At 37.6% G+C, this 12,009-nt stretch overlaps 1 pseudogene; it reads left to right on the top strand.

Annotated features, from left to right (window-relative positions):
* The first annotated feature begins 398 nt into the window (after positions 1-398).
* The window catches only part of LOC134733712 (uncharacterized), a 194,794-nt pseudogene continuing 183,183 nt past the window's right edge, over positions 399-12,009 (top strand).

The following is a 12,009-nucleotide window of genomic DNA, read 5'->3' as shown; positions in this document are numbered from 1 at the left end:
AAGTGAAACCTGCTGCCCCAGTCTCGCCCGTGTGTTCTGTAACCCAGTCTCTTTTGGTTGTGAGGGCTGTTGTCAGAAATCTTATAAGAAAAGATTATGCATAAATTAAATCAAATGTAAAATTATGCTTATAATGTCACTTGAGTGAAAGGTAAGAGAGTAGAGTCACAGGCACTCAGCTGGGGTTTACCCACCCATCACTTACCTGGCTCATGAGAGTGTGGCACAGGTGAACATCACCTGACATTGGTGACAGAAGAGAAAAGGCCGACATTAAGGCCAGGTAGGGGAGAGGTGCCAGGCTGTGGAGCCAGGCCCTGGGCATGCTGGACCTGTGAGGTCACTGAACATCTAACTGCGCAGGCACCGGCCCTTTTCACATCAGTTGAGGTAAAAGGATGGGCGAGCACTCTCTGGAAGTCACATTGCACTGGGAGAATGGAGGAGAGTCTACAACTCACCATCCTAGGGTAGGTTTTAGAGTGAGGTGGGCTCTCTTGGAGAGCTAATGAGATGGGAGGAAGGCAGTCCCCCAGCCTCACCTGAGGGCTAGAGCCTATGAAGTAACCGGTGTGTGTGGGAGTGGCCTGTCCCTGTGAAAGGAGAAGTTTAAAGCTATTACAGCTGGTGGCTGCTGCTCAGCCATCCCTCTGCAGAGCAGGCAGGTCCTCAGCTGCATGTATATCTGAATGTCTTTTGGAGTGTTTACCGAGTCCTCTATGTCCTATAAATTTTGAAAAGAAAAACAAATATCAATTCTAATGTTTATTAGCTTCCCTGATCCAATTGGAAAAAAAAATGTCCTTCACCTCGAAGTTTTAAGTGACACCCAAGGGTAGCCACCAGTATCTCAGCCACTGAAGCCTCATGCATGCTCCCACTAGCAGTTTGATTTGCAGCCTCATGATTGTGTTGTACTAAATATTCTTTCTTCTGGCCTTGTCCAGTGAAAACGGTTCACATGGCTAACACCACTTCTTGAGATATGGGCACCATGTAAAGCTGAGAATGGATTGGGTTTGTTACTATTGTGCCTCCTCCTCAACCGAGGGGCCCATTTTTCCTGGTTGATTCATTAAGTGTATTATTACTGTCAGTCGCATTTGGACAACTCAAATGACAAGTGGCTGTTGATTCATAAAGAAAATGAAGGCTTTAGATGTGAAACCCTCCTTTTCTCTTGTCCTTCTCTTAAGTGAAAGATTTTATTTTTTTAAAAAAGGGTACATAGTGGTTTCCCAGCAGGTGTAGTGTGATAACTGACATGTGCTAGGCTATGGTTTCAGTGTGGATGGGTAATTCTTCAAGATGGAAAACCAAGTTTCACTGAGTTGCTGGAGCTGCACACAACTTTCTCCACATCCCCCACCATGGGCTTTCACTTCTCTCCTGTGCTTGAATTTTTTTCACATTCACATTGTTTACACACACACATACACACACACACACGCACACACGCTCATCTCAGTCTCTCAGTGCAGTGGCTGAATCATGGGTCAGTGCAGCCTCAAACTCTAAGGCTCAAGTGATCCTTTCACATCAGCCTCTCAAATAGCTAGGACTACAGGCATGCAACGCTACACCCAGCCAATTTTAAAATTTTTTTGTAGAGGCTGAGACTACTTATGTTGCCCAAACTGGTCTTGAACTCATAGGATCCAGCGATCATCCCACCTTGGCATCCCAAATTGTTTACATTACAGGTGTGAGCTAGCACACTCAGCCAAAAATATTTTTTAAAGAACAGTTACAAAAAATTATGAGTTATGATTGTGCCACTGCCCTCCAGCCTGGACACCAGAGCAAGACCTTGTATCCATAAACAAAGCAAAACAAAACAAGAACAAAGAAACCTTATAAGCAAATTAAACTTCAAATATTGTGTCATCTGTGTCCCTCTCTGTCCTCTGGTTATCACTGTTGAATATAATGGTTATTGAGAAAAAGATTAGATATTATTAAGAAATTTCTATATCTCCTCCAGCTGAGAATAGGTATTCTGATGTGGCCAAAACATTTTCTCACCACTACCTTCAGGGTCTAAACTAGCAAACCAAATCAGGACACCTGCAGAGGACAGATGGTCATTTTTAAATAGAAAGAGAAGTAAGCTGTTCATGAGAGTAATCCAGTGATTTTCAAAAAGACAAGTCAGACTGAGATGCAGCACAGTCAGGGCATAATTACCCTGGAATAATCACTTCACAGAGAATGGTTGAGGAGATTTTCTAAGATGAGCAAATTTGGGCGATATCATTCTTGCTTATTTATTCCCAGCCTCCACTGTCCACCTGATTCATAATGGCCACTCCACGATGTGGTCAGCAGTGACCCACAAGACAGAAAGAAAGGAATGGAATGGTGAAATGAAATGTGAGCTGAGATTTCGCCTCTGCACTACAGCCTGGGTGACACAGTGACATCATGTCAAAAGAAGAGTGGAAAAGAAAATGTCTTCATATGAAAACTGGACAGAATGGGACTTACACCTCAAATCTTTCCTTTGATTGAGCAGATCTGAAACTCTCTTTTTGTAGAATCTGCAAGTGGACATTTGGAGTGGTCTGAAGTCTATGGTGGAAAAGGAAATATCTTCACATAAAAGCTACACAGAAGAATTCTGAGAAACTTCTTAGTGATGTGTGCGTTCATCTCACAGAGTTGAACATTTCCTTTGATTGAACAGTTTGGAAACATTCTTTTTGTAGAATGTGCAAGTGGACATTTGGAGTGCTTTTTGGCCTAGGGTGGAAAAGGAAATATCTTCATATAAAAACTAGAAAGAAGCATTCTGAGAAACCTCTTTGAGATGAGTGCATTCATCTCCCAGAGTTGAAATTTTCTTTTAATTGAGCAGTTTTGAAACACTCTTTTTGTAGAATGTGCAAGTGCACATTTGCAGAGCATTGAGGCCTATGGTGGAAAAGGAAATATCCTCACATAAAAACAAGACAGAAGCATTCTGAGAAATTACTTTGTGAGGTGTGCATTCATCTCCCAGAGTTGAAAAATTCTTTTGATGGAGCAGCTTGTAAATTCACTTTTTGTAGAATCTGCAACTGGCATTTGGAGCTCTTTGAGGCCTATGGTGGAAAATGAAATATGTTCACATAAAACCTAGAAAGAAGAATTCTGAGAAACTTCTTTGAGATGTGTGCACTTATATGACAGAGTTCAACCTTTCTTTGGATTGGGCAGTTTTGAAATACTCTTTTTTTAGAATCTGCAATTGGACATTGACATTTGGAGTGCTTTGCGGCCTACGGTAGAAAAAGAAATATCTTCACATAAAATCTAGACAGAAGCAATCTGAGAAACTTCTTTCTGATGTGTGCATTCATCTCACAGAGTTAAACCTTTCTTTTGATTGAGCAGATTTGATACTCTCTATTGTAAAATCTGCAAGTGGACATTTAGAGCGCTTTGAGGCCTATGGTGGAAAATGAAATATCTTCACATAAAAACTAGACAGAAGAATTCTGAGAAACTTCTTTGTGATGTGTGCATTTATATCACCGAGTTGAACCTTTCTTTTGATTGAGCAGCTTTGAAACAGTCTTTTTGAAAAATCTGCAGGTGGACATTTGGAGTGCTTTGTGGCCTATGGTAGAAAAGGAAATATCTTCAAGTAAAAGCTAGACAGAAGCAATCTGAGAAACTTCTTTGTGATGTGTGCATTCATCTCACATAGTTTAAGTTAAAGCTTTCTTTTGATTGAGGAGTTTTGGAACTCTCTTTTTGTAGAATCTGAATGGGGACCTTTGGAGCGCTTTGAGGGCTATGGTGGAATAGGAAATATCTTCATATAAAATCAAGACAGAAGGAATCTGAGAAACTTCTTTGTGATGTGTGCATTCCTCTCACCAAGTTAAACCTTTCTTCTGATTTAACAGTTTGGAAACACTCTTTTTGTAGAATCTACAATTGGACATTTGGAGCACTTTGAGGCCTATGGAAGAAAAAGAAATATCTTCACATGAAATCTAGACAGAAGCAATCTGAGAAACTTCTTCATGATGTGTGAATTCATTTCACAGAGTTGAACATTTCTTTTGATGGAGCTGTTTTGAAATACTCTTTTTTTAGAATTTGAATGTGGACATTTCGTGCACTTTGCAGCCTATGGTAGAAAAGGAAATATCTTCACTTAAAATCTAGACAGAAGCAATCTGAGAAACATCTTTGTGATGCGTGCATTCATCTCACAGAGTTAAAACTTTATTTTAATTAGGCAGTTTTGAAACACTCTTTTTGTAGAGTCTGCAAGGGGACATTTGGAGCGCTTTGTGTCCTATGGTGGAAAAGGAAATATCATCAAATAAAAACTAGAAGGAAGAATTCTGAGAAAGTACTTTGTGATGTGTCCATTCATCTCACATAGTTGATCATTTTTTTTTATTGAGCAGTTTGGAAACACTCTTCTTTTAGAATCTACAAGTGGACATTTGGAGTGCTTTTAGGCCAATGGTGGAAAAGGAAATACCTTCATAAAAAATCTAGACAGAAGCATTTTGAGAAACATCTCTGTGATGAGTGCATTCATCTATGGGAGTTCAACCTTTCTTTTGATTGTGCAGTTTTGAAACTCTCTTTTTGTATAATCTGCAAGTGCACATTTGCAGAGCTTGAAGAATGTGGTGGAAAAAGAAATATATTCACATAAAAGCGAGACAGAAACATTCTGAGATACTACTTGGTGATGTGTGCATTCATCTCCCAGAGTTGAATGTTTCTTTTGATGGAGCAGTTTTGAAATACTCTTTTTGTAGAATCTGCAAGTGGACATTTGGAGTGCCTTGAGGCCTATTGTGGAAAAGGAAATATCCTTCCATAAAAACTAAGCAGAAGGATTCTGAGAAACTCCTTTGTGATGTGTGCATTCATCTCACAGAGTTGAACCTTTATTTTGATGGAGCAGATTTGAAATACTCTTTTTTTTAGGATCTGCAAGTGGACATTTTGAGTGCTTTGTGGCCTATGGTAAAAAGGAAATATCTTCACATAAAATCTGAACAGAAGCAATCTGAGAAATTGCTTTGTGATGCAGCATTCATCTCACAGAGTTAAACCTTTCTTTTGACTGAGCAGTTTTGAAACTCTCCTTTTGTAGAATCTTCAAAGGGATATTTAGAGCATTTTGAGGCCTGTGGTGGAAAAGGAAATATTTTCACATAAATATTAGACAGATGCATTCTGAAAAACCTCTTTGTGATAAGCGCATTCATCTGACAGAGTTGAACCCTTCTTTTGATTGAGCAGTTTTGAAACACTCTTTTTGTAGTATCTGCAAGTGTACATTTGGAGCATTTTGAGGCCCTGTTGTGGAAAAGGTAATATCTTCACATAAAAACTAAGCAGAAGTATTCTGGAAACTTCTTTGTGATGTGTGCATTCATCTCACAGGGTTAAAACTTTCTGTTCATTGAGCAGTTTTGAAACACTCTTTTTGTAGCATCTGCAAGTGGATATTTGGATCGCTTTGAGGCCTGTGGTGGAAAAGGTAATATCTTCACATAAAAACTAGACAGAAGCATTCTTAGAAACTTCCTTGTGATGGGTGCATTCATCTCCCAGAATTAAACCTTTCTTTTGATTGAACAGTTTTGAAACACTCTTTTTGTAGAATCTGCAAGTGGATATTTGGAAAGCTTTGTGGCCTATGGTAGAAAAGGAAATATCTTCACATAAAAACTGCACAGAAGCATTCTGAGAAATGGCTGTGTGATGTGCACATTTTTCTCACAGAGTTGAAACTTTTTTTTTTTTTTATTATACTTTAGGGTTTTAGGGTACAAGTGCACAATGTGCAGGTTTGTTACATATGTATCCATGTGCCATGTTGATTTCCTGCACCCATTAACTCGTCATTTAGCATTAGGTGTATCTCCTAATGCTGTCCCTCCCCCCTCCCCCCACCCCACAACAGTCCCCGGAGCGTGATGTTCCCCTTCCTGTGTCCATGAGTTCTCATTGTTCAATTCCCACCTATGAGTGAGAACATGCGGTGTTTGGTTTTTTGTCCTTGCAATAGTTTACTGAGAATGATGTTTTCCAGTTTCATCCTTGTCCCTACAAAGGACACGAACTCATCATTTTTTATGGCTGCATAGTATTCCATGGTGTATATGTGCCACATTTTCTTAATCCAGTGTATCGTTGTTGGACATTTGGGTTGGTTCCAACTCTTTGCTATTGTGAATAGTGCCGCAATAAACATACGTGTGCATGTGTCTTTATAGCAGCATGATTTATAGTCCTTTGGGTATATACCCAGTAATGGGATGGCTGGGTCAAATGGTATTTCTAGTCCTAGATCCCTGAGGAATCGCCACACTGACTTCCACAATGGTTGAACTAGTTTACAGTCCCACCAACAGTGTAAAAGTGTTCCTATTTCTCCACATCCTCTCCAGCACCTGTTGTTTCCTGATTTTTTGAATGAGCAGTTTTAACAACTTTTTTTTAGAATCTGCAAGTGGACATTTGGAGCGCCTTGTGGCCTATGGTAGAAAAAGAAATATCTTCAGATAAAATCTAGACAGATGCAATCTGAGAAACGTCTTTGTGATGTGTGCATTCATCACACAGACTTGAACATTCCTTTTGATTGAGCAGTTTGGAAACACTCTTTATGTAAAAGCTGCAAGTGTACATTTCCAGTGCTTTTAGGCCTATGGTGGAAAGGTAAATATCTTCATATAAAAACTAGACAGAAGGATTGTGAGAAACTTCTTTGTGATGTGTGCACTTATCTCACAGAGTTGAACCTTTCTTTTGATTGAGAAGTTTTGAAACACTATTTTTTTAGAATATGCAAGTGGATATTTGGAGTGCTTTGCGGTCTATGGTAGAAAAGGAAATACCCTAACATAAAATCTAGACAGAAGCAATGTGAGAAACCTCATTGTGATGTTTGCATTTATCTCAGTGTTAAACATTTCTTTTGACAGAGCAGTTTTGAAACTCTCTTTTTGTATAATCTGCAAGTGGACAATTGGAGCGCTTTGAGGCCTGTGGGGAAAAGGAAATATCTTCACATAAAAACTAGACAGAAGAACTCTGAGAAGCTTCTTTGTGATGTGTGCGTTAATCTCCCAGAGATGAAACTTTCTTTTGATTGTGCAGTTTTGAAACACTCTTTTTTTAGAATCTGCAAATGGACATTTTGAGCACTTTGCAGTGTGTGGTAGAAAAGGAAATATCTTCTCATAAAATCTAGACAGAAGCAATCTGTGCAACCTCTTTGTGATATGTACATTTAACTCACAGAGGTAGACCTTTCTTTTGATCGAGCAGTTTTCAAATTCTTTATTTTTAGAATCTGCAAGTGGACATTTGGAGCACATTGAGGCCTATGTTAGAAAAGGAAATATCTTCACATAAAAAGTAGACAGAAGCAATTTGAGAAACTACTTTGAGATGTTTGCTTTCATCTCACAGAGTTAAACCTTTCTTTTGATGAAGCAGTTTTGAAAATCTCTTTTTATAGAATCTGCAAGTGAATATTTTGAGTGCTTTGAGGCCTATGGTGGAAAATGAAATATTATCACATAAAAATGAGACAGAAGGATTTTGAGAAACTTCTTTGTGATGTGTGCATTTATCTCATGGAGTTGAACCTTTCTTTTGATTGAGCAGTTTTGATACACTGTTTTTTTAGAATCTACAAGTGGACATTTTGAGCACTCTGTGGCCTAACTTAAAGAAGGAAATAGCTTCACATAAAATCTAGACAGAAGGAACCTGAGAAACTTCTTTGTGATGTGTGTTTTCATCTCACAGAGTTAAACCTTTCTTTTGATGGAGCAGTTTTGAAATACTCTTGTAGAATCTTCAAGTGGACCTTTGGAGCACTTTGGGGTTTGTGTTGGAAAAGGAAATATCATCACATAAATAATAGACAGAGGGATTCTGGGAAACTGTTTTGTGATGTGTCCATTTATCTCACAGAGTTGAACCTTTCTTTTCTTTGAGAAGTTTTGAAACATTCTGTTTTTAGAATATGCAAGTGGATATTTGGAGTGATTTGCGGCCTATGATAGAAAAGGAAATAACATCACATAAAATCTAGACAGAAACAATCTGAGAAACTTTTTGTGATGTGCTCATTCATCTCACAGAGTTAAACCTTTCTTTTGATTAAGTAGTTTTGAAACTCTCTTTTGCAGAATCTGCAACTGGATATTTGGAGCACTTTGAGGTCTATGGTGGAAAAGGAAATATCTTCACATAAAAACTAGAGAGAAGATTTCTCAGAAACCTCTTTGTGATGCATGTGTTCATCTCCCAGAGATGAAACTTTATATTGATTGAGCAGTTTTGCAACACTCTTTTTTTAGAATCTGCAAGTGTATATTTGTAGCACTTTGTGGCCTATGGTAGAAAAGGAAATATCTTCACATAAAACCTAGACAGAAGCAATCTGAGTAACCACTTTGTGATATGTTCATTTATCTCACAGAGTTAAGCCTTTCTTTTGATGGAGCTGTTTTGAAACTCTCTTTACTTAGCATCTACAAGTGGGTATTTGGAATGCTTTGAGGCCTATGGGAGAAAAGGAAATATCTTCAAATAAAAACTAAACAGAAGCAATGTGAGAAACTTCTTTGTGATGTGTGTGTTCATCTCACAGAGTTGAAGAATTATTTTGATTGAGCATTTTGGAAACACTCTTTTTGTAGAATCTGCAAGTGTACATACCTTTCAAGTGCTTTTAGGCCTATGATGGAAAAGGAAATATCTTCATATAAAAACTAGACAGAAGCATTCTGAGAAACTTCTTTGTGATGAGTGCATTTATCTCTCCGAGTTGAACCTTTCTTTTGATTGAGCATTTTCGAAACAACCTTTTTGTAGAATCTGCAAGTGCACATTTGCAGAGCTTTGAGGCCTATGGTTAAAAAGGAAATATCTTAAAATAAAAACTAGACAGAAGCATTCTAAGAAACTTCTTTGTGATGTGTGCATTCATCTCCCAGAGTTGAACCTTTCTTTTGATGGAGAAGTTTTGAAATACGCTTTTTGTAGAATCTGTAAGTGGACATTTTGAACACTTTGAAACATATGGTGGAAAATGAAATATCTTCAAATAAAAACTAGACAGAAAATTTCTGAGAAACTTCTTTGTGTTATGTGAATTTATCTCACAGAGTTGAACCTTTCTTTTGATTGAGCAGTTTTGAAACACTCATTTTTTAGAATCTGCAAGTGGACACTTGGAGGGCTTTGAGGCCTATGGTGGAAAATGAAATATATTACCAAAAAGCTAGACAGAAGGATTCTGAGAAACTTCTTTGTGATGTGTGCACTTATCTCACAGAATTGAACCTTTCTTTTGATTGACCAGTTTTGAAGCACTCATTTTTTAGAATCTGCAAGTGGACACTTGGAAGGCTTTGAGGCCTATGGTGGAAAATGAAATATATTCCCAAAAAGCTAGACAGAAGGATTCTGAGAAACTTCTTTGTGATGTGTGCACTTATCTCACAGAGTTGAACCTTTCTTTTGATTGACCAGTTTTGAAACACTTATTTTTTAGAATCTGCAAATGGACACTTGGAGGGCTTTGCAGCCTATGGTAGAAAAGAAAATATCTTCACATAAAATCTAGACAGGAGCAATCTGAGAAAATTCTTTGTGATATGTGCATTCATCCTACAGAGAGAAACCTTTCTTCTGATTGAGCAGCTTTGAAACACTCTTTTTTAGAATCCGCAAGTGGACATTTGGAGTGCTTTGCAGCCTACAGTAGAAAAGGAAATATCTTCACATCAAATTTAGACAGAAGAAATCTGAGAAACTTCTTGTGATGTGTGCATTCATATCAGAGTCAAAACTTTCTTTTGATTTAGAAGTTGGAAATACTCTTTTAAGAATCTGCAATGGGACATTTGGAGTGCTTTGAGGCCTATGGTGGAAAACAAAATATTTTAAAAGGAAAACTACAGAGAAGGATTCTGAGAAATGTCTCTGTTGTGTGCATTTATATCACAGAGTTGAACCTTTCCTTTGAAAGAGCAGTTTTGAACAACTCTTTTTTTTTCTTGAATCTGCAAGTGGACATTTGGAGCGCTTTGTGGCCTATGGTAGAAGAGGAAATATCTTCACATGAAATCTAGACAGAAGCAGTCTGAGAAACTTCTTCCTGATGTGTGAGTTCATCTCACACAGTTGAAATTTTCTTTTGATGGAACAGTTTATAAATACTCTTTTTTTAGAATCTGAATGTGGACATTTGGTGTGCTTTGCAGACCATTGTAGAAAAAGAAATATCTTCACATAAAACCTAGACAGAAGAAATAAGAGAAACTACTTTGTGATGTGTGCATTCATCTGACAGAGTTAAAATTTTCTTTGATTGAGGAGATTTGAAACTCTCTTTTTGTAGAATCTGCAACCGGACATTTGATGTGCTATCAGGCCCCTGGTGGAAAAGGACGTATCTTCACATAAAAACTAGACAGAATAATTCTGAGAAACTTCTTTGTGATGTTTGTCTTCATCTCAAAGAGTTGAACATTTCTTTTGATTGAGCAGTTGGGAAACAGTCTTTTTGTAGAATTTGCATGTGGACAGTTGAAGTGCTTTTAGGCCTACAGTGGAAAAGGAAATATCTTCGTATAAAAACTAGACAGAAGCATTCTGAAAAACTTCTTTGCGATGAGTGCATTCATCTCCCAGAGTTGAAGCATTCTTTCAATTCAGCACATTTGAAACACTGTTTTTGTAGAATCTGCAAGTGCACATTTTCTGTGCTTTGCAACCTACAGTGGAAAAGAAAATATCTTCACATAAAAACTAGACACAAGAATTCTGAGAAACTTCTTTGTGATGTGTGCTCTCATCTCACAGATTTGAACAATTCTTTTGATTGAGCAGTTTAGAAACAGTCTTTTTGTAGAATCTGCAAGTGGACATTTGGAGAGCTTTCAGGCCTATCATGGAAAAGGAAACATCTTCATATAAAAACTAGACAGAAGCATTCTTAGAAACACTTTGTGATGAGTGCATTCATCTTTTGGAGTTGAAAATTTCTTTTGATTGAGCAGTTTTGAAACACTCCTGTTGTAGAATCTGCAAGTGCACATTTGCAGAGCTTTGAAGCCTATGGTGGAAAAGGAAATATCTTCACGGAAAAAGTAGACGGAACCATTCTGAGAAACTTCTTTGTGATGTGTACATTCATCTCCCAGAGTTGAAATTTTCTTTTGATGGAGAAGTTTGAAATATTCTTTTTGTAGATTCTGAATGTGGACATTTGGAACACTTTGAAACCTATGGTGGAAAATGAAATATCTTCACATAAAAACTAGACAGAAGAATTCTGAGAAACTTCTTTGTGATGTGTGCATTTATCTCACAGAGTTGAACTTTCTTTTCATTGAGCAGTTTTGAAACACTCTTTTTTTAGAATCTGCAAGTGAACAGTTGGAGTGATCTGCAGCCTATGGTAGAAAAGGAAATATCTTCATATGAAATCTAGACAGAAGCAATCTGAGAAACTTTTTTGGGATGTATTTATTCATCTCACAGAGCTAAAACTTTCTATTGAAGGAGCAGCTTTGAAATACTCTTTTTGTAGAATTTGCAAGTGGACATTTGGAGCGCTTTGAGGCCTATGGTGGAAAGGAAATATCTTCACATAAAAACTAGACAGAAGATTTCTGAGAAACTTCTTTGTGATGTGGGTGTTCATCTCACAAAGTTGAAATTTTCTTTTGATTGAGCAGTTTTGAAACACTCTTTTTTTAGAATCTCAAGTGGACATTTGGCCCACTTTGCAGACTATGGTAGAAAAAAAAATATCTTCACATAAAATCTAGACAGAAGCAATCTGAGAAACTTCTCCATGATGTGTGCATTCATCTCACAGAGTTAAACATTTCTTTTGGCTTAGCAGTTTTGAAATACTCTTTTTGTAGTATCTGCAAGTTGACACTTGGAACACTTTGACGGCTATGGTGGAAAATGTAAAATCTTAAAATAAAAACAAGACAAATGGCTTCTTAG

This window comes from Symphalangus syndactylus, chromosome 2 (genome assembly GCF_028878055.3).
Source record: "Symphalangus syndactylus isolate Jambi chromosome 2, NHGRI_mSymSyn1-v2.1_pri, whole genome shotgun sequence".
NCBI lineage: Eukaryota > Metazoa > Chordata > Mammalia > Primates > Hylobatidae > Symphalangus > Symphalangus syndactylus.
The sequence above is the reverse complement of the archived record's forward strand: the minus strand, read 5'-3'. Positions and strand labels throughout refer to the sequence as shown.